Below are 24,360 nucleotides of genomic sequence, written 5' to 3' on the forward strand. Positions count from 1 at the left end.
CCTTGCCTTTTCTTTAATATAAATATGTCATCCTTTGAGCTTCGGACATAGGTAGCATCTTTATTGTCAGAGGTCAGAGATATCAAACAGGAATATCTCACACCTATAACCTACCCTTAATTGGAGTTTATTATGGAGTTTAATATGCTCAAAGACCAACAAGCATGCTAATTCAGGTATTTCCTACTTTGCTAAATGACATTAGGTGCGTTTCTGCATTTACAGTATATGCGCACATGCGATCACGTTCAGCTTCAGACTGTCTTTAAACAGCCGTACTTTGAAGGATGACTGGTCAAAGTTCCAAAACCTTGGCATTTCATCATCATGTTAATTAAACATCATTATGATACACCAATCGTTAACATAAATTCCCTGTGCAGAAATTGTTGAATAATTAAAAAAATTCCTTTGAAAAGCATTTGATAAATTAGCCTCTGGTGTTGCTAATGTCCAATCCATATTTTACATCTCACTGATAAAAAAAGAACAGTCAGCGCAACTACTAATTGAGGTTTAATTAGTATGTTAATGTATGCACGGTGTCTGCGATGAGTAAGAATGAGAAGAGAGCAAAGAATGATGAGGAGGAGAGGTACGAGGTGGCGTCGCAACATGCTTTTCCTCCATCTCTCTTTCTTTCTTTTTGCCTCTGTCAGTCTGTGGTTTTCTCGCTCAACCACAAGGGCCACTCGAAACACCTTTGCTTTCAGATCCAATCACAATCTTGGCGGCTTCAACAGTTAATAGATTAATGAATACTAATGTAAATCAACCAGCAGGGCCTGTAAGCAAGTGGAAGCTAGCATATGGAGATTTCTCAATTCCCAAATGGAGACCTTTTATATTCAAGGGTCCTGATAGTTGGCGTAATCAATGACGGCATCTAAGTGGTACTCTTTTTCTCTCTTCATCTCTCCCTCCCTCTCTTTCCCTCTCTTACTGTGCTCTTTGTAAAGGGCAAAGGACCAGAGCGAGAGAATCATGCATCTTTGGGAATAAAAATTAATAAAATCATAGGATGTCAAAGTGTGCTGGAAAAATGGTGCCCGCTAATGGATTTTCAAACGAAAACAGCTTTTATGCAATCAATCTTTTGGTGCGGGGACCAATTATTTAAGTAATTGTTCATTGCAAATGCTACATGAATTTGCCCATTTGACGTCATTTCAAGTAAACATCTTTTTCTGTCATAAGGGCTGTGAGAGGTCTCTCATTAACTCTTTAGAGCCCGGGCCTCTCTCTGCCTGCCACAGAATAAATCATTCAGCTGCTTTTAATATAATCCACTCGCTTTATATCACATCAGCAACTTAATGCAGAATGTTTAACCTGCCTTTATTTTTTTATCTGAAAAAAGGGCAAAATCTCTCAACTTCGGTGCCATCAGATGCGTGCCACATTCACCTTAATACTAGTTTGTTTAAAAGCTGTGATTAACAGCAGGAATACCTATTTTAAGACATAAACCACAAACTGTATCGTGTCCTGAATATACTGATACCCCCTGTTAGCATGTATTGACCTTACTGTCTTGTTAGTGAACTCTCTCTGTAATGAGTATTAAGGTTCCCTGTTGATGTATTTTCAGGTGGCTCCAATTAACACACTTGTATATCAGGTATTGTCTGCTGAAATGAAAGAGCTATACTATATGTTAGGTAAACACAAAAACAGTATGTTTCTAACACAAAGAATGACATGTGTGCATGTGTGTGTTTTGTTTTGTTCTCTTTTTTTTTTTTTGTCTGTGCTCAGCTGCTGTCAGCCTCCAAGGTAACCTTACGTTTAACTGTTGTGCGGAGGTGGCTTCGCCAGATGTTCCTGTTTTGATGAGAACGGAAGATGAAGAAACAGCTGTCTGTACAGAAAAGGAAAAAAAAAAAGAGAAAACCTGTGCTTTTACTTTCTATAGGTTCTCCGATGCAAAGCGTACCTCATTCTGCAGAAAATCTAACATTATATAGATCACTGCTATGGTAACACTACCTGTTGGATGAGATATTGTCTGATTCTATGCAAATTATATAGCAGGCCAGTGGAGTAGCAACCATTACAACATCATTATATGTCATTATATTAATTTTGCTTGGACTGAACAAACCGGTAAGCAGTAAATTCAACTATTGCTAGTGGCTAGCTCATTTTGGAGTGAAGGTCATGTTATGCAATTAATATCCATGAGCAAAGCTGGTAAGTTTGAGATCATTATGACACCATTGCGACTGCCAACAATTTTGTATATCATCGATATTCCACAATTCAGTGTTATGTGGTATTGATTTTATGTAACACGATCAATAAACAAGTTGTTAGTATTGGATAATTTGCATTTTAGACACAATATTGTCGATTACTAGTGACAGGAAGATCAGATCATTTTCATCAGTCTTATTTCTGATAAGACTTATTTCTTAATCTTTATTCAAGTGGTTTCATTGGTCACACTTTATTTTAGGGCACAGTTCTCACTCTTAACGAACTATTAACTACAACTTTTGCCTCAGTAAACTCCTAATTAATTACTGCTTACTATAGTTAGTAAGGTAGGATTAAGGCTATAAAATGTTTTTGACTATAAAAATAAAATAATTATTTTTGTTAATACTTGTTCAAATCAATCACTTTAGCCAAGTTAGGCTATTTTCTGCTTATTTTGATAAATAATGTTCAATAAATATAATGTCATTAAAATGTTAATATAAAAATATATTTTAAAATACAGAAACAAAATAAAAAGTAAAGATTCTGAAAGCATTGAAGGAGATCCCATAATAAGATAATATAGATTTACAGTAGTAACAACAAATTTTATTTTATTATATGATATGATTATTATAAACATTATAAACATGGTGATTATCTTTAAGGTGGACACCCAACATAATAGGCTATATGATACCATATGAACCATGTCATGTCAGCAATTGGAATTCAGCCATCTATTAAATATCATGTTAATTATTGTACCTTTCGCCCCAACAGCAGGGGCGCTTTTTACACCAAATACCATACTTTTACATATTCTTCTAGTTATTGAAAAACTGTTGCTTTAATTATCTTAAAGCAAACTGGTAATCATTAAGAAGACCTTTGTCTCAAAATATATTCAATAATTTTAGCGATTCTCATTTTCTACTTAAATCTACAACATTAAAAAAAAAAAAAAAACATCAAATATTAGATTTAGCATAGAATCAACTACACGAAAACACATCACTGCCAGGAGTTATTGCCCACTTCAAAGGCCTGTTTAAATGATTAAAACTAGAGGCATTTATCAACTTTAAGATTACTTTTTATCATGTAAACTATATATACAGCATGTTATATACACGTGACAGAGGGGAATACGGCCGCATCACAGCATGCTGCTCATATCAAAGCACATGACAGACAGCTGTAGGAGAACACCTGAAAAGCGTGACTGAATGAACGATACTCGTCTGTATTTGCAGTACACAAGCCGCGGTTCAGCTGCCAGTGTGAAAGCACAATGGCCGCGTGCCGCTTCTGCGCTGCCTCTGCTCTGCTTATGTGTGCGGTGTGAAACCGGTGTTATACTATAGTACAGTTAGTCAATCTAAATCAGCGATTGTGCATTAACAACCGTCAACCAGGTCAGCACACAAATGAGCATTCTGAACTTATATATCCAGCACATTTGTTATTTTGGTCACGCATTAGTACATTATGGAAGTGTACTTTTTTAAACCTGGGAAGTTTGTTGAATACTTTCCAGGCACAAATTTCTGGAATATTTCTCTTTGAAGATTTAACATGCAATGGCCAAGTCCAACTAATCCAACTAAATCCAACTAATAGCTGTTGATCTAATGTAAAAGGTTCATGGTTTTAGGTGCAAGGGGCCGTTTCTATAGCAACCTGCACAAACCGCGGATGAGATAAGGGGCCAGAAACCGGGCCCCGTGGGAGTCGTTAGGCATCTGTCTCCCACCACACCCCTTCTCCATCCCCTCTCCCTTCAGACCTCAGCTGGGGAGGAGCAGCCACGCAGACAACGCTTAGCTAACAAATTGCGGCGTGTCTCCCTCTCTACCGTGGCCATCACCTTCCTATTGGGTTAATCAAACATTTGTTCCCCAGCTCCCTTACAGCTCGCTGACCAGGAAGTGAGCGCGGACGGGTTGCCACTCTGTCCCGGCATCAGAATTTGGGACTGACGGACACTTTTAGCCAGGAGAAGCCCCATCAATTGTCCTACTCCATTACAGTCACACTGTCTCAGTCAAGCTCCATTGCTCATGGAGTTAGACCTCCACAGCATAATTCCCCCATGAAGTGCGTCGTGTTACACGTCGGAGGGCAGGAGAGAGGCCTGTCAGAGGCAAGGTTCATCAGAGCGCTGTGATTAGACATTTGCAGGTATCTGCAAGGGGCACTCATGCTCCACTGGGTCTCAATGCACCTTCCCTTCTCAATATGTTCCAATCAAGACGCTTTTCTATTCTGCCTTTCTGAAAAGCAGACAGATAAGAGCGAAACCCGTGTGTGTTCCCCGCGTGAACGATTCCATTTAACTAATGCAATGACGAGCAACAAAAGATCAAGTGTCCTGAGCAGTGGTAAAAATAGGCTTGTTGAAATGGATGATGATGACCATTCAAAGGCCGCTATCTTCCATTGCTGTCATACAGGAGCGTGTAGAGAGTAGTTTTTCATTAACTCTGACAAGCCTTTTTATGTGTATCCTCATTAAAGGGAGTATGGATTCATTACCAGGCTTGTCTTTTTGATGAAAGTCGACCACCCATTGTTCTTAACGTCTATGCTACGGAGACGCAGCTCCCGTGTCTCGGTGCAAGTGAATAAAAAAATTAATTCCTCCCCCCACCCCCCGTTTCATTAAAAGATGTAACTCGGATCATTTTATTTTCCCGGCGCTTTTCAAGTTTAAATTAGTCTGAATCTTGGTCCAGTGCTCTATGTAGAAGCCATTAGGGTGTTTGTAGCGAAGCGCTATCTGCACACTTTACCCATCAAGATTGAATTATTCCTGCAGATTCGCCATTGTTGAGGCTTGACAGCTGACGTATGGTTTGATTCTGCCGACTGATATTCCTCCATGCAATTAAAAGTTTTTTTTTTTCCCTTTCTAATGCAGACAATGCATTATTTGTTTTGCTGTTTATTAAAGTCTTACACATTTTAATTAGCTGTCATGCTAGTCTCTCAGGTTGTTCACTGTACAGTGAGAATTAGTTTCTATTTAATGATCAGGACTTCATGGCTGTGTGGTTTATAAGGAACATCAGTAAGTCATTTTTAATTGAGATGAGGCAATACTGTAGTCGCTGTAAACAAGTAATGAACTGTAGCATGTCATCCTTGGAAATTTGAAAAGGCAAGCTAATTTCTCAAGACAGATTATGAATGATTTAAATCTCCTCGTTGCCTCTGAACACCTTCACAAAAAATGTGGTCAATGTCCTAAAAAGATGCTGGGTAAATTGCTACAAGTACAGTTTAATTGGAAATAGTGAAACATGAGAGAGCTGGAGGATTTCAGGATATAATTAAAATTGCGATCATGAGATTTATAGAGAGCTTACAACGCTCTAAGAAAATAAAAAAAGACAACATCACTGTGGAGATTATTTTACTTGGTTTGGAGCAAGCCCTGTTTCCCTGCTAAAAGTGTTAAAAATATAATTTATAGAGAAAAGTGAATTATTTCATTAGATATATTTTTTTCAAAATTAGGAGAGAAAAAGAACGCTGGGCATTGCATTGCAAAATTATTTTGATCAACAATTTTAAGTAAATTAATAAATGAGCTTGTAACAATGTTTAAAATGTTGCAAATTTATATAGGTAATGAGAATACCTGCAATTATCACACATATTTAAAAATTCTCTCTCTAAAGAATTGAATAGGTTTTAAAGGATGTACAAAGTGGACCTGTATTAATACCAATTACATTGGTGATTCATTTATGAAATATACCTATACTAACATTGTAGTGATAAAATATTGACTATAGAAAATGAACAATTATGTATTCCTTGAATAAGGTGCCTATACTGTAATATTACTCAAAAATATATTGCAAACGTGTATGCATATGGCATTGACATTTGGACTCTTAGAGTGTAATAAGAGTGAAAGACAAGTTAGACTCAATCATATCCAATTCAGTCAAAACCCTTATGATATATCCTACACAGTTTATAATGTGTGTAGGACACATTTTAAACATCCTTTATAATATCATCTGACATGATCACATGTCTGTCATGGTTAAAATGACAATCTGCATATAATCAAGAGAATGGGCAATTTCTGAGTTATATCCACAGTGCTCACTGTGTAATACGTTAAAAACATTGCAGTGGTTTAAGAGCACATCCCTGACCACTACAGATAGATGGGGGGTCTGAAAGACAATAACAGATCCATCACATCCTCCTGCTGCTTTTTCAGCCTCATTGGCTGTAGTGTGTACATAAACCCTGGTTGAAACGCGCTGTCCATCAAGAAAACGGCACATTATTTTCCTACGATGCACTCCTGCTAACACGCTTCCATTCATTTTCAAAATACCCTGTTTTTACGAGTCTCCGTCTGCCCTGAGAAAGCACGATGATTGTCCTGACAAAGACCTGCGGTTTTTACTGGATTATCATTATTTATTTTTAGACATTGGAAAGCATTTTATCTCGAGTGCAGCGTAAAGGGAGGATGGAAGTCTCAGGAATATTATGCCTTCATTAAAACACATTTCAGTAGTTTTCTGTACTGTTTTCCTTTCTTTGCTTAATGGTTTTAATACTAAAATAATAGTGTTACGTGTTACTGTCAGTTACCATCATCAATAGATAATTGATCTGCAGCATAGTCATGGACTTTTTAACATGGATGTTTAGCCGACCTCAACATTTTGGGTTAAATTCTGAATGAGTGTATAAAGGATATATTAAGGTATAAAGGAAAGTGTATATTTTAGATCCTAATAACTGACCATTTAATAATCTTATTTTCTTTGCTAGTTCATTGTAAACTGATGTAAAAAGCCACTCAATTAATTCTGCACTAAAATAATTATATTAAATATGATCATTCAATAATAATAATAATTATTATTATTATTAATACTACTACTAATAATAATAATAGAAGAAGAAGAAATGTAATGCAGTATATTTAAAATATTTTAGATGAAACTTCTCACTGTAGGACAAGCAAACTTCTCAAAAAGTATTTTATGTCTACAGCAGTAAATAAAAATGTACATTGTTTAGTAAGTTATATCATTTCATTGAGCTGGACACTTTGGTTGATGTTAATCCATCACCGAATGACACAAAGTGAGAGAAAAAAACATAAGTACACATAAACTAAACTCTGCCCACCTCATACTGTGAATCACCACATTCTCTCTCTCTCTCTCACACACACACACACACACACACACATTCTTGCACCAAGGCTGCCTTACACCTCTCTAGTCCCCACCTAGCGGTTTAAGGGCCAGGCAGAGGCAGGCAGCCTTGTTTTAGAAACAGATGATAAATAAATCAAAGTGCACTAAGCACTGCTTCCACATGGCAATCGGCCTCCTTCATAGCGTCTGCACCTCATCAATCACGCCATTGTCTGCCTGAAAGGCGAGCCTTGTAAATGTCATCTCCACTCAAACCCAAGGAGAGGCGAATCAGAATGCACCCACTGAAGAGGGTCTCTCTCTCCCTCTCTCTTGCTCTATCTCACACATATTTTTTTTTTTTTAATTGAGTAGTGTAATTAAACTAAAAAACCCGGCTGGACTGCCTTTTGACAGGACGGATGAAGACCCCTTTTAATAGGGCTATGAAACATATTTGTTAAAAGGGATGAGGCAATATGTGGGCATATGATTGGTTGCCCTTATGTGTCAGAGTTTTCTTTTATGATTAAAACCCAATGAAAGGGGGTCCTTGTATTCAATTACACAAAAACTTGAAAGAGATGCCAGTGGAAGAATGAAGCATAATTGTTTTTATTACATAATGGTAATCAAAAATATGTTGTTATAGATTGCAGCTTGTTCTCATTGATTATCTACACTCTTTTGAGTCCGTTTAGCTACATTTGTGGATTTTTTTTTTCTTGTGCTAAGCCAATTAAGAAATGTCATTTGTATTGCAGATTGAAATAGGAAGACTAAAGCTGCGTTCTGATTTACAGGATCCTTATGCGGTGTTCATTGCATCCTACGCACTGAGCGGGAAAGAAGTTCAATGCACCTGGAAAAATTTGACAAGACCTGACAGTACTTGTTGTGCAGATTAGGAGTTTCAGGTATGATGGTTCATCAGTGAATTCTGAAAATATAGTTTCATTGTTTTCAAAAAAATATAAAGCAAAACAACTGATAATAAGATTTGTTTTTTTTTTTAAGCACAAAATCAGCATATTAGAAGGATTTTTGAAGGATCATGTGACACTGAAGATTTGATTAATGGCTGCTGAAAATTCAGCTTTACCATTACACAAATAATAATAATAATAATATTTTTTTACTATATTTTTGATCAAATAAATGCAGTCTTAGTGAGCACTTCTTTTAAAAACATAAAAGGCTTCTGAAGTGTATATAATTAACATATTCAAAAATAATTAAATTAAACCCCATACATTTAATGGTAGTATTGCAGTGTTTACTATGAAAATAAATGTGATTTTATTGTTAATAATTTAAATTTAATTACCATCTTACATACTTTAAACTCGAAACTACCTAGAAATTGCACCACAGGTGAATTAAGCTGAGTAAAAATCACTGAATAAAGAGTAAATTTCTCTCTCCACTTCCTGTAAATATATTAATGTACATTTGTTCCCTCTGAATGAACGTTTTGCCTACCTTTTGATTTGAAATTTCACTTTAGATGAAACCCTGTGAAGCCGATTGGAACGTACACTGAGATGATGTAGTATACAGATCATTAGAAGAAGAAAACAGGTCAGTTTTGTTAGCACATGTTTTCAATTCCATTTAATTTAACTCTGTTTGTGCACTCGTGACTGAGCTCAGGTTTCATGGTGCATCGCCCTCCACGATTATCATCAACGCTCTGCTATTTTAATCCACAAACCCCGTTACCCTTTCTGATGCACCCATGTTGGGGTAGCATAAGCCACTAGGAGAGGTGCTGCTCATCGGTGGGCGACCCTCTAGGGATATGAACTCTGAGACCCCTCACTGCGGATCAATAGGACAGGGGTGCTGAAATAAATCATGATGTTCAACTGCTGTCTGTCAAACAGCCGCATCCACGCACACACAGACAGCACTCAGTTTTATGGCGGCGCTCAGTGTTATTGCAATCTTTTGATAGCTGCAGCTAATTTATCTGATTGCCAGAACACCTCGCACTTTCCACCTCTCACGCCTGTGATGCAAAAGTCTGCTAAACTGGAGCAAGAAGCGCTTAAAGTGATTTACGGAGTCTGTCAATAACGCCGGTGCTCATCATAGCCTGTTGTGAATATGGAAGCCATCTTTACATTTCAGAATAATAACGTGTCCATAGGGAACACGGAAAAAACAATGGTAGATATCCATCAGGAGCGTTTTTTTCCACTCCGGATCACTTGATGGTTTCTTTGCACGGGCTCCAGACGTGAAATAAAAGGCAGGCGAACGATACGCCGCTGCTAGCAGCAGGGCAGACCCCATCAAAAGCAAGAGTGGCACACACACTGAATGAACACGTCAGCTACCTTTTGGCTTTTTTAAATGAAACGGCATAAAGGGCTCCCCTGCCACTCTGCTGCGCTGGCAGCCGCCACCAATTGCGTTGGAAAATCTATTTTGGAGTGAGCAGCCCCCCTCCCTTTCCACCCCGGTCCCCTTCTTCTTCCCGTCAAATCAAAAGGAAGAAAAGAGTGACTGCTGGACTGACATCAATCAAAGCCGGGGACGCGCTGGCGGCCAGGAACAGAGGAGGACGGGGTCCAGAGTTCACAGGTTAAAGCAGGCGATGGAGGGAGGAGGGAAGAAACGAGGGGAGGGGGTGGACGGAGGGAAATCGGGCAGCTTGTGCCTGACTTCCGATATCTCCACATTGTAAAAAGTGCTGAGGAGAGAGAGAGAGAGAGGGAGGTAGCCCCTCCTGTATTCGCCTGCCCTCATTAATCTTCATGCCATCTTCTTTACCTAGTCATGTAGAACGGCTCGATAGAGGGCCGTATAATGGGGAAGGCCCGATGCCAATTACTAGGTTAACATAGTGTTCAGCCCCACTGCAACAAAGGAATGAGATCTTGGAGGATATCTGGGGTGCAGGGGAGCAATGCATAGCATTATGAAAGAAAAAAAAAAGAAGAGGGAGAGGTTGACAGAAAATAGGACGTTACCTCCATTTTTTGTGATAACTAAACAATACTGAAACTCAGGATTTCAGGGTAATGCTATGTAGTTGTTCTTCATTCATTTTTCTGGTTTCCTGTTAAAGGAGAGCCGTGTTTTCAGGGTTTAAATGCCATTATATAAAGCACTTATATATATTTAAAAAACATAAAATATTGCTCTAACTGAGCATCCCAACAAATGTTGAACCAGTGGTGTGAGTTTGGGGTAGTGCTTTCTCTTTAGAATATTGTCCATCAACAAGTCTGCATATATTTGATCAAAAATACAGTAAAAATCATAATATTGTGAAATATTATTACAATTTAAAATAACTGTTTTCTATGTATTTTAAGATGTAGTTTATTCCTGTGATGGCAAAGTTGAATTTTAATGTCACATGATCCATCAGAAATCATTCTTATATGCTGATTTAGTGAATATTAAAATTAAAAATGATTTAAAAAATTATTTAAACACATGTAAATGTTATTGTGCTACTTAAATTTTTTGTCGAAACTTATTTAAGGAAACTGAATAGAACGTTCAAAAAAGCCTTTATTTAAAATATAAATCTTTTGTAACATTATAAATGTCTTTACTGTCACATTTGGTCAATTTAATTGACCATTGCTGAATATAATTTATATATATATATATATATATATATATATATATATATGTATATATATATATATGTGTGTGTGTGTTTTATAAATTATAATTTTTTTTTTTTTTAATATAATATAATAAGATTCAGTAGGTTATATGTTTTAGGTCATGTGACTGTAAATGGTCCTATTTGTGACAAATTCATTTTAAAAAGTTTTTCTCTTTTTTATGTCCTCTCCTCTCATCTTTGCACTTGAGGGATTTTGCGGAGTGATCCTCTTGTAATGAGTGCTGTCAGATGCAGCACTGTTGTAAAGTGCAGTTATTTAATTCCAGGTGATTAAAATAGGCTTGGCTTAGACTGGCCTGACCCGTGGGCCTGAGGTTTTGTTTTGGGACTAGCTCTATATTGAATGCCCTATAATGGAAATGTCACACCATCACTGTGCAGATGCTTTGGGAGAGAGACAATGAGTGTTGATTCAGTCCTTGCTGTCTTCACTGAAAAGTAGCATTTGTGTAATGCACCTGTGATGTTTCTCTCTCTCTCTCTCTCTCTCTCTCTCTCTCTCTGTGCTTTAGTTTTGATGTTGAAGAGCCTGACAAGGGCCAACAGGACATCTCTACCTGCTGACGTCACGTCAAACTCCCGCTGTCCTTCAGTGTTGTTGGCCTCAGCGGCTCAGTAGGTGCTGCTCTTGCGTTACACATGCAAACAAATTGCATTTATTCACTATAACTAATAGCTTCTTTCCAACAAGTTATAAAACACTGTTCATAAGAAAGAAAAAAACACAAATGAGATCTCTTTAATATCTCAATTGTTTCTCTTAGAAAATGAGATTAAATGTAAAACAAATTGAGATTTTCTTCCTTAGAAAAGAACCTGTATCTCTTTTTTTTTTTTTTTCATAAGAAACTGAGGCAAAATCAATACCACCATTCAAAAGTTTGGGGTTGGTAAGATTTTTTAAAGATGTTTTCTTATACTTGCCAAATCTGCATTTAATTGGTTAAAAAACAGTGATATCGTGACACACTGTATAATTACCATTTAAAATAACTGTTTTTATTATAATATGTATTCCAGTAATGGCAAAGTTGAAATTTCAGCAGTAAATACAGTCTTCAGTCTCACATGATCCTTCAGAAATCCTTCTAATATGCTGATTTGTTGCTCAAGAAATATTTCTTATTATTATCAATGTTTAAAACAGTTGTGCTGTTTAATATAAGCTCTATATATTTTTCAGGATTATTTGATGAAAGTTCAAAAGAACTGTATTTTTTTGAAATCGGAATCTTGTGTGACATTATAAATGTCACCTTTTTCATCAATTCATTTATGCTGAATAATTTAAAAAAAGAAGAAAAAACTTACTGACCCTAAACTTTTGAATGGAAGTGTGTGTATATTCAAAAGTATATATATATATATATATATATATATATATATATATATATCTTAACATCCTAATGTGCAATAAAATAATATACACATTTCATTTACTCTCTCCAGACAAAGATCAGGCAATAATAAGCTCTTGACAGGAGGAGACGGTGTGAGGAAACAGCTTTACATTCAGTGGGTTGTGAGCGGGGTTGGCTGATAAGCGGCATTTTTGTCTGAAATGATAAGGCAAGGAAAGCAAACATATTACAGGGCTCGAATTTCTATATCTATCGCTTCCCAATACCACATGTCCAATAATTCATTCATTTGTAGCATGTGAGGATGCCGCCTCCATCCGTACATACATTGCGCTGATAAGAGATCTGGACACAGAATTGGTAATACAGAGTGAATGGGACACTGTTTGAGCTGATTAAATGAATCTGACTCTCTGCCTGGATACAAGTAGTGGCGGCCCAAAAGAAAGAGAGAGAGAGGATGATTTTGGTGATATGCACAATTTCATACGACATGTGGCAGCTGCGGTAGAGAGCTGTTAGAGACGGGCCGTCCCTCTCTGACCTCTGTGTCATAGATAACGGGGACACTCACAATAGCCAAATGCATCATTACAGACTTGAATAGAATAATGATTGATCTATTTCAGGTGACTGCTTTGACGGTTACATTTTGGGCCAGGGATGTCAAGAGAAGATATATATGAAGCAAACATTTGATTAAAACATAAGCTGAATTGAATAAGTCTTACAGTGATAAGATCCATCATTATGCTTTCTTAATATAGGGTGAATATCAAATGCCGTATTTGCACCCTTGAAGGGCAGTATGGACACTAACATAGGGTTGATCCAAATAAAAGTGAGCAACTGAATCCCTTTATAAAGGATCCTTACACAAGAATTACATATGATTGAATTTCTCATATATACTACCATTCATAAATTTAAGGTCATTCATTTTTTAAAAGAAATTAATAGTTTTATGCAGCAATGATTCACTGAAATAAATTGGCCAAAATGGACAGTAAAGACATTTATAAATTATATTTCATTTTTGTAATTTATAATATTAAGCAGCACAGCTGTTTTCAGTATTGATAACATGTTTGATAAGCAGAAAATCAGCATATTTGAATGATTTCTGAAGGATTATGTGACACTGAAGAGTAATGACTACTGAAAATCACAGGAATAAATTAAATTTAAAAATATAATAAAATAGACAATAGTTTATATATTTTAATGAGAATAACAACAAAACATTAAAAAATACATTCACTGATTATAAGTGGAAAATATTGCTTATAGATGTCACCCTCCTAAATGTCTCATGGACAAACAGTATGCATTTTGAAAAGTATTTAAATTAAAGACATGAATAGGCAGTATTTAATGTTTCAAATTTGCCATGTCAAAAGCTATACAAATATAAATTTTTTTAATGTATTTCTTTTTAATTTGGTTTATGTGTATTGGTTTTTACTACATTTTTTAAGGTAAGTGGTTGCAAACAATTCATTCATTTAACTGATAAGTTCATCAACTAAATTTGTTTATTTAAATTGAGCTCAAATAAATTGATTTCAATCAGTGTGGTTACTTTAGATTTTTTATACTCTTTACTAAAAATTCTGTTCATTATTTTTATTTTTTACTCATCCTAATATATGTCAACTCTAGAAGCAAGCGAAATTACTTCTAAAGTCTAAATGACTGGCATTTACACCTGCAGATATTAGGTACAATTCATCCATCTTGCACTATATAATGAGTATAGAATATTAAGTACCACTGAGCTTAAATTAGCAATGGCTTTAATACAGTTTGACCTTAAATGTTACATAATACTACACTAGTAATGATTCTTGTTTTCTATGAGAAAAAAATAAAAATAAAAAATAGTGCAAGAGAGCACACATCTGAGCCAGTAATGGCCTTTATTAGGATCACTCATGATTAGCTAGAGTTTAAAATGGGTGTGAAGTGTCATTCAATTACAAATGCCAGAGCAGGCAGGGATCACTGCAAATATCAAGAACACTGTTCTGAATGAGTGTAATGAGGCACTCTGAACTCTGAGCTGTCATTATGGACAGGGCAATCTGAATAATTAGAATTTTATGGCTATATTTAATAAAACAGTGGAGTTTTGGTAAATTAACTTATAATGCAAATTCAAGTGTCGTGCTATGGTACAGACATTGGGCCTCATTCAGGAAACACGAGCAGAATGAATTTTTGTGTAAATCGTTCAAAATGCTGTTCTGACGTAAATTTTCGGATTCGTGAAAATGTTCGTATTTTCGAAATGTTAGTTGGTACGAAAGAAATCTACACCTGCTCCCTACTGTCACGGTGCACTGGGGACGAAGGAGCGAGGAGACAAGGAGTTCTTCAGAATACAATATATTTTAATATGACTAGGAACATAGGAAGACATACAGGATGACGTAAAACAGCAGACAAAGAACCAGGGGAGAACACAGGACTTATAAAGACGGGGAACGCAATCAGGAAGAACAGAAGCAGGTGGAGTAATTAATCAAAAACCATTTAAACTAATATTAAGAACCGGAACTAAACCAAATAAGGGCAAACAGGAACACAACGGGAACAAACATGTGACAGATCGTAACAGTAACATTGGGGAGGGGGGCGGGCGCCCTGGAGGCTGGTGCAGGACACCGAGGCAGACCGAGAGCCATGGCAGGTCAGGGGACTCGGGCGGCCATGGCATATATACCCCCCCCCCCCCAAAATTTCCTGGGGGAAACTATGTCGTCTGGTGGGCGCTCTGGAGGATTGGGCATTGGAGGGCGTTTGCGAGGAGCGGGCTCTGGGGTGGGGACAGTAGCTGAGAACTCCAGGGGTAGCGCCATATCCATGAGCGCTGGGGTAGGAGCCGGCGGCCATGACAGCGGAGAGGCAGGCGGGCTTGAGTGAGCTGCGGATGGTGGTGGGCTTGACTTCGGAGCCGCGGACGGCGGCGTTGATTTCCCCACGAACGGCGGGCTTGAGTGGGGAGTGGCTGACGGGTTGGACGGCGGGCTGGTTCTAGATCGGGGCTGGACACTCTCCAGACACCAGAGGATCCCTTCCCTCCAGCTCAGTCCTGTGGTGTCTGGGAGGTCCACTGGGCGATGGTAGTTGGCCCCGATCCAGAACGGAGAATTCAGTGTGGCGTCATCCAGCTCCGTATTCGCGGCGATTTTGCAAAACTCCCAAGCGAACGCCACAAACGGGAGATCCAGGCGAGCTAGGGCAGAGAACAGATCGGCGACTTCCACAGCCGCGGGGAGAAACAGGGAAAAACAAAAAAAACGTTTCAAAAAACAGGAAAACAAAACGGGGGGAAAAGGAGCGCCACTCGTTATTTTTAAGGTCTGCTGTTCTGTCACGGTGCACTGGGGACGAAGGAGCGAGGAGATAAGGAGTTCTTCAGAATACAATATATTTTAATAAGACTAGGAACATAGGAAGACATACAGGATGACGTAAAACAGCAGACAAAGAACCAAGGGAGAACACAGGACTTATAAAGACGGGGAACGTAATCAGGAAGAACAGAAGCAGGTGGAGTAATTAATCAAAAACCATGGAAACTAATAATAAGAACCAGAACTAAACCGAATAAGGGCAGACAGGAACACAATGGGAACAAACATGTGACACCTACCAGGTGTAAATGGTGCGTAAAACGTTCTGTGTTCTTTTGGGCAAACTGATGACACTGAATCTTGATGCACTTCCTTTTTTTTTTTTATTATTATTATTTATTTATTTTTTTTGTAGCTGACAGTTGATCAACTGTGTAGTTCCAGTTTCGCTTTGGGTAGAACGCAGCACTTGTCATTGTCACTTTTTAGCCAGCCGTCCAATCAATGGAGGAGGGGCAGGACAAATACCACACCTACCAATCATCCTACTTGTACAACAACTGAACAACAATAGAGAAGTTAATATTGTTGGTTACTGCTTTTTTATATTCAGTAATATTCTTCAAAATGAGACACTAGTAATACGTTACTACCGTGAATATTCCACTTCATAGCAATCAAATCGACAGCTGGAAAAATTTTTTTTTTTTTTTTTTTTGTCAATGGGGAAAAACGCTGTGCCACCAAAGCGTTTTCAAACACCACCGGCTGGCAGTTTTCAGAAGAGCTCCTGTCATTTTTCAGGTGGCTAAAAACACTTCGGTGGACACACGTTATTGAATATTTATTGTTAGCCATATGGCCTATTAGTCTTTTTTGTATTTATGCAATAAACTGGAGCCAAACTTGAGAAAGTGAACCAGAATATTCCACTGCGTTCCCGGACACGAAATTTGCGTAGCTGTAGTCATAGGTGGGGATTATGCTAATTGTGAATGAGCGTGCACGAGCGCCCTATTTTATGAATGATTGGAATTCATTAACTTACGCATGTTTTACTATCAAATTGGACGTTTACGAAGCATTTGTGAATCCGGAGGAGAGTTTTCGGGAAGGTCCGTTTTACGTGCAAATTAACTCCTATATTTACGAATGTTTCATGAATGAGGCCCATTGTTTATAAATGTATCAATGCTAATTTGACATACAGTACATGTGCGTTAGATTGAACTATTACAATATCTTCTTTAACAAAAGCATATAAATTAAAGTCAGACTTGTGTAGTTGACACACTTTTTTATTTTGTAATGACTACTGATCAATATTTTGGCAGTAGCTTATCTCAAGATTTCATCTGTTTTAGCGAGGAATAAATATATTTCATACTGTTTTTCGCATGTTTTGAAATTCTAATTCAAGCATGGCAATACATTCTCCGTTTTCATCTTTTCACCAGTCTACCATTCCATTACAGAAAAACACCGGGAGCAAAAGGTTACCTTCTCCACAGAAACATGTAAACAGACTGAAAGGTCATCAAACAGAGCCCCGTGCCGCAGCGCCCATCTCTAGCAGAGGAGGAATTTAAAAAAGAAAGGTTGTGAGGAAAAGTGGCTGGCCCTTTCAAAAGCACAGAACAGGACAAGAAGGGTAAGTAGAAGAAAGAGAAGCAGAGAGCACACGCTTTCTTCCATAAGCCCCTCCATAAGTCTCCTGCAACTCAATTGGGTGAATTAGAATAGCAAGCATATATCAATGTGTAGGACTAACCTTGTTTACCTCTGGGTCTCACGTCTGTGCCGCTGTTTTGTTGTGCTGTAACAACACTAAAAAGCATTTTAACGTTTGCCCTCATTTCGGGTTGTTAACGGTCAAGTCAGGTCGAAAAAATGGTTCAGATGAGTTTGATACTCCAGAATGAAATAATATGCTAGACGCCTAATGTTGGTGAAGTTAACATAGATGTTGTACTGTACAAACATTTGTAAGAAGATGGTCACTCTTTGCAATATGTTTAAACGTGAATTCCCATATTGCTAATGTACCGCCGGGATTAACTCAGCGACGACAGAGTAATATAATGCCGTTTGGTTTCAAATGACACTAGTGACATGGATTAGAGCAATAGAAACAGAAGAGGAATATAAACCAGAGATGACACCTAAAATGGCTTCTGATTTATCGCCGTGGTGAGTTTGGTACTGGGCTTCCATGTATATTAGCGCAACAAATCTGGGTCCATTTAGCAAGGAGATGCTCATACATACATCACCAGTTTCAGCTCCAAGCCAAGGTCAGAACTCATTGCATCAATCTTTTCAGCAGAGGCTACTCCACACAAGGGCAGGTTTGTAACTGTCGCCACGGTAATAGAATCTTTTTTTCCTCTGCTTCATCTTTTCTCTTATCATGTGAAATATATATTCAACTTCTCCTCTTTCCCTCATTCTCTTCCATTGCATTTTTTTTATCTTTAAAACATTGGGTGGACCTCATTCTTTTTCCGCGGACACATGCTCTGAGGATCATAGATTTTTAACGCTTTCATTTCTGGCGCTGTCAGGGGGCCTTTATAAAAAATAACAATCCTACAAAAAGCCTTGACCTCCTGAAATATCTTTGATAGGTTCTTCCTTTAAAATGTATTCAAAATGAAATGTTTATATCAATTTATATACAAAACATTTGTATGTGTATACTTATTTTATACTGTGAATCTATGTATTTGAGTATATATATATACATAAGATTTTTTCAAAAAGAAAGTAGTAAGCAAGGATGCATTAACTTGATCAAAAGTGAAAATACTGTACATATATCTCTAATGTTACAAAAAAAATGCTTTCAAAAGGATCCTGTAAAAAATGTACTACACTTTCCACAAAATAATAAGCAGCACAACTGTTTTCAACATGGATAATAACAAGGAATGTTAATATGCATCAAATCAGCATATTAGAATGATTTATCATGTGAAGTATCATGTGACACTGAAGACTGAAGTAATGGCTGTTGAAAATTCAGCTTTTCATCAAAGGAATACATGACATTTTAAAATACATTAAAATAGTTATACAACAGTTATTTTAAATTGTAATAACTGTATTTTGATTCAATAAATGCAGCCTTTGTGAGCACAGATTTCTTTCAACAACATTATTAAAATATTAAATTAACATTTAAAAATTGTGTTACATAATGAACATAACACATGCCTTATTGACTTCTTATATCTTTATATACATTTATATAAACAATACTTTATGGTGTTTTTTGTGTTATGTCACAGTTTTTAGACCCAGTCCTTATTCATCTTCTCACTGAAAAGAGGGACCTGAACATTCTTCCAGAATTCACCTTTTGTGTTCTGCAGAAGCAAGTCTTACAGATTCAGAATGAAGGTAACAAAGTAAATGATGACAGAATTTTCATTTTTGGGTGAACTGTCCCTTTAAGGGTAAAATGTGAACAGCATGAACATTTTTCTAAAGCATCTACAGTACTGTCCACTGAAACGCTTAAGATACATTTGGTTTGAGCAATTGTGCTGTGTCAATATTTGCCATTGTGATTACTCATGCAAAAGTGTGTTATGCTTTATGTAAGATTAATACTAAAATCAATCACTCACAGAGCACTTTATGTGTACCAGTCCATTTAGTGAGAGAGGGGGAGAACAAAAAAAGAGAGAGGGAGAGAAGTGAGTAAATATATAAATAAAAAAGCACCTCTTTTAATTGATGAACTTGACCTGCTTTTCCTTGATGCCAATTTTCATTTGATCTATAAAAATATGCTTGAGTGACATTATGTGACAGCATCTTAATCACTGTGAGAGTAAATAAGAATAATTTATGCTGGTTGATTGTGGGCAGAGGGCCATGAATCAGTGCTACGTCAAATATAACGCCAGGTGCATTGATGAGGTGGAGAGGCCGCAGACAGCAGATTGGGCTGTAAAGGGAGTAGAGGCGGGAAGCATTGACACTGTTACCCCATTCCCAGCATGCAACAGAGGACACTAGTGGCTAATCTTGGCATCAAATCCTGTGAATGAAGAATGAGTTGTGCTGAGTATGTTATTATAGGAGATACAAAACTCTTAAAAACTAATTTTTGGTTTTAAAAAATAAATAGATTTATAAAATCTGTATTATAAAAGATAAAAAGTAATCAAGTTTCATTATATTAATAGAAATACTTTTTAAATTGTGTTGCACGGTTTGCCCAAAAATATAGTTTAATAGGTCCACAGATGTGACAAAAAATAGTCATATTTTTTTTTAAATATACCAACTTCTTTTATCCTAAAATTCATAAACAGTCAAATTAAATAAATTAAGAACTAAGCATCTCTCTCATTTCCTCTGCAGTAATTAATAAATCATATCACATTCGCAATCCCAGTTGCTCCTTAGGGGTTGCATGGATTCATTGATCTTCCCTTCAGGTCTCATTGTGTGTGTGTGTGTGTGTGTGTGTGCGCGCATGTGTCTCATCACAGGGAAAGCCCCTTAGATAAAGTCCATCATGGAGATGGCTTCTGACAAATATGTCGAGTGTGGCGAAGACATGACAGCTGTCAGTCAAGGTCCAGGCACTGGGAGGTAAAACATTTTGTTGGCCACAAGGTTCTGTTTAGGCAGAGACTGTGTGTGTGGCAAACTTAGTTTGCACACAGAGAAATGGCAGGGTCATGAAAATTTTTTATATCACAAATTATTGTAGTTAACTTAAAAGGTCAAGTCTTTTGTAACCTAATTCTTTAGTTAGAAATCCAATGTTAATAAAAAGGTCCATATGTTAAGAAATAGATGTTTGGGTCAAAAAGTGAGATAGGGTTCCAAAATTAACATAAAACACAATTTTCAACCTATATAGTTTATGATGTACAGTGGGGCAAAAAAGTATTTAGTCAGCCACCAATTGTGCAAGTTCTCCCACTTAAAAAGATGAGAGAGGCCTGTAATTTTCATCATAGGTATACCTCAACTATGAGAGACAAAATGAGAAAAAAAATCCAGAAAATCACATTGTAGGATTTTTAAAGAATTTATTTGCAAATTATGGTGGAAAATAAGTATTTGGTCAATAACAAAATTTCATCTCAATACTTTGTTATATACCCTTTGTTGGCAATGACAGAGGTCAAACGTTTTCTGTAAGTCTTCACACACTGTTGCTGGTATTTTGGCCCATTCCTCCGTGCAGATCTCCTCTAGAGCAGTAATGTTTTGGGGCTGTCGCTGGGCAACACGGACTTTCAACTCCTCCAAAGATTTTCGATGGGGTTGAGATCTGGAGACTGGCTAGGCCACCCAGGACCTTGAAATGCTTCACGAAGCCACTCCTTCGCTGTTCGGGCGGTGCGTTTGGGATCATTGTCATGCTGAAAGACCCAGCCACGCTTTCATCTTCAATGCCCTTGCTGATGGAAGGAGGTTTTCACCAAAATCTCACGATACATGGCCCCATTCATTCTTTCGTTTACACGGATCAGTCGTCCTCGTCCCTTTGCAGAAAAACAGCCCCAAAGCATGATGTTTCCACCCCCATGCTTCACAGTAGGTATGGTGTTCTTTGGCTGCAACTCAGCATTCTTTCTCCTCCAAACACGACAAGTTGAGTTTTTACCAAAAAGTTCTATTTTGGTTTCATTTGACCATATGACATTCTCCCAATCCTCTTCTGGATCATCCAAATGCTCTCTAGCAAACTTCAGACGGGCCCGGACATGTACTGGCTTAAGCAGGGGGACACGTCTGGCACTGCAGGATTTGAGGCCTTTGTTACTTTGGTCCCAGCTCTCTGCAGGTCATTCACTAGGTCCCCCCGTGTGGTTCTGGGATTTTTGCTCACAGTTCTTGTGATCATTTTGACCCCACGGGGTGAGATCTTGCGTGGAGCCCCAGATCGAGGGAGAATAGCAGTGGTCTTGTATGTCTTCCATTTTTTAATAATTGCTCCCACAGTTGATTTCTTCACACCAAGCTGCTTACCTGTTGCAGTTTTCCCAGCCTGGTGCAGGTCTACAATTTTGTTTCTGGTGTCCTTTGACAGCTCTTTGGTCTTGGCCATGGTGGAGTTTGGAGTTGGACTGTTTGAGGTTGTGGACAGGTGTCTTTTATACTGATAACGAGTTCAAACAGATGCCATTAATACAGGTAACGAGTGGAGGACAGAGGAGCCTCTTAAAGAAGAAGTTACAGGTCTGTGAGAGCCAGAAATCTTGCTTGTTTGTAGGTGACCAAATACTTATTTTACCGAGGAATTTACCAATTAATTCTTTAAAAATCCTACAATGTGATTTTCTGGATTTTTTTTCCTCATTTTGTCTCTCATAGTTGAGGTATACCTATGATGAAAATTACAGGCCTCTCTCATCTTTTTAAGTGGGAGAACTTGCACAATTGGTGGCTGACTAAATACTTTTTTGCCCCACTATATTTGATGTATTTTTGAGTGAAACAGGATATTCAGATGGAAAGTGAACAGATGATTGTTCACAACAAAACCATAAACAGTAAGAAAATAAATAGGGTCGATTTTCAACCATGTGAGCCTAAACTGTCTAATCTTGTCAAAATTACTCAGAGCACTTTAAAGGATTAGTTCATCCAAAAATGAAAATTTGATTTAAATGTACTCCCCCTCAGGCCAGCAAGTGATGTAATGTTAAATTTCTCCAAATCTGTTCCAACGAAGAAACAAATTCATCCTGATAGTAAGTCAATTTTCATCAAATTTTCATTTTTGGGAGAACTATTCCTTTAAGTATCATTCCACAGAGAGCAAAGACACATGTTTATTCGTTTGGTAGATAGTTTCATCCAAGGTGACTTACTAATGAGATTTGATTAGACAAAGATTTGTATGTTTTCCTTTGCATTATTGTGATTATCACAAGACAATGACCAGATTTTTGTCCCTGGAAGGGTCTGAACAAAACACACTTTAAATTGTTCCCTACCTGAACAGGGTAGCAGAAACAAAAGACAAATACAGTTTAATCTACTGCTGCCTTCGTGTGGCATATAGTATAAGGAAAATGCATGGCATATCATCCGGTTATGCTATTAGCATTACAATACCATATTCCGTCGGTCATCAATGGCCACGTCTTTATGACTGCGTTCGATCTCTGCCTTCAAAGGCCATTAGCAGTTTTCCCTCTTGAGAGGACAAAGGCATGAGCTCTAGTCCTTGAGTTTTTCTCATGCTAACACAAAATGACATGTTTCCAATGAGTGAACCGATAATCCCTTCTATTTGCTTTCTGCTCCGCGGTTAACAAGTTTCATTAAACAAATGGGGTTGTAATATTTCTGCTGACATGTTATAACTAGCTGTTGCTTGAGTGAGATCTAGATATAGCAGCTGTATGTTGAGGGCCAGAATGGATTCTTTTTCATGTCATAACATAATGGAAATACTGCTTGTGACTGTTATCTTCCACAACCATAATTTGAAAGTCTGAGAAAACATTGAATATTATCATGTTTAAATGAATGTTTGGTTCATAAATACTGAAAAAAAAAAAAAAGATATAATTATAGATGTAGCACCCCCTGTTAGATATTTTTAAAGCCCTAACAGTGTACAAAAAAAACATAATGTAATAAAATATATATGCATGTATCAGGGGAGATGTGTTTAGCCCATTTAATCTGTCTTCAAAGGAGGACAAGTCCTTCTGGGGGACACATGCTGGGCCCGACATCTTCTGTGCTGTTGGGGATGATCCTTGGCCCCAGTATTGGGAGACACTGGTGTTCCCCCTTCTCCAAAACAGCTGTCCTCCCCACTCAGCATTTATCTTCTCTGATCTGTCCCGACCTTTTAGAGATTTCTCATCTGACAGCTTCCAGATACACCAAGTCAAACTTCACTGGGAGCTAATATCGCATGCATATACACACTAACACTTACCCTGCTGGTTAGACCTCCAGTGCCTCTTGGCTTGTTTTCCAGTAAAAATATCTGAACATTTAAATATGGAAAAAAGTACTTGAGAAACAATTTTATGGGAATATATTTTGAAGTTTATATTTCTGATCACATTGCCATTTTTTTCTACTCCTGCCATTTATAAAAAACAAGTAAAGTAAGGGATTACTATTATTTTTTCTGTAATTTAATTACAGTTACTTCTGATGTAATTGCATTATAAACTATAGAACAATTCTGTATAAACCAATAGTGAATTTAACATCAAAATTTAACGTATAAGGTAAAATCTATATGTTTTTAATGTAACATTGTCCCTTTATATACTTTGCTCAGTTCAACAACAATTTATGCAATTTTATATTATTTATTAGAAAGAATTAAAAGAACAGTTTCATGTCTGTGCTTGCATTGTTCAACTGGTTGAGGTTGATACAGAATTTAGAAAGTAAGTAATGCAAAGTATTTTAGAGAGAGTAATTAGTAATCTAATTACATTGTTGAATATGTAATTATTAGCTAGTAGTTACTTTTTAACTTACCCAACACTGATGGAAAGTTACCCAAAAACTTTTTGCTGCAGTATACTCCATCAAAAAAGATTCTTAATTATAATTTAGAAAAAGACTTAATTGGATAAACATTCACAGTTTTA

General features: G+C 37.2%; 1 long non-coding RNA gene across 4 annotated transcripts in view; it reads left to right on the forward strand.

Annotated features, from left to right (window-relative positions):
• The window catches only part of LOC131546327 (uncharacterized), a 75,448-nt gene that overhangs the window by 8,384 nt on the left and 42,704 nt on the right, over positions 1-24,360 (forward strand). The window contains exons 3-8 of one of the 4 annotated variants that reach the window (XR_009272655.1): positions 8,189-8,302; positions 8,893-8,966; positions 11,550-11,656; positions 17,233-17,408; positions 19,048-19,159; positions 20,263-20,365. This is a non-coding gene — a long non-coding RNA (uncharacterized LOC131546327). The remainder of the gene's footprint in view (positions 1-8,188; positions 8,303-8,892; positions 8,967-11,549; positions 11,657-17,232; positions 17,409-19,047; positions 19,160-20,262; positions 20,366-24,360) is intronic. The other 3 variants (XR_009272654.1, XR_009272657.1, XR_009272656.1) reach the window with 3 other exon arrangements.

Source organism: Onychostoma macrolepis, chromosome 08 (assembly GCF_012432095.1).
Source record: "Onychostoma macrolepis isolate SWU-2019 chromosome 08, ASM1243209v1, whole genome shotgun sequence".
Classification (NCBI taxonomy): domain Eukaryota; kingdom Metazoa; phylum Chordata; class Actinopteri; order Cypriniformes; family Cyprinidae; genus Onychostoma; species Onychostoma macrolepis.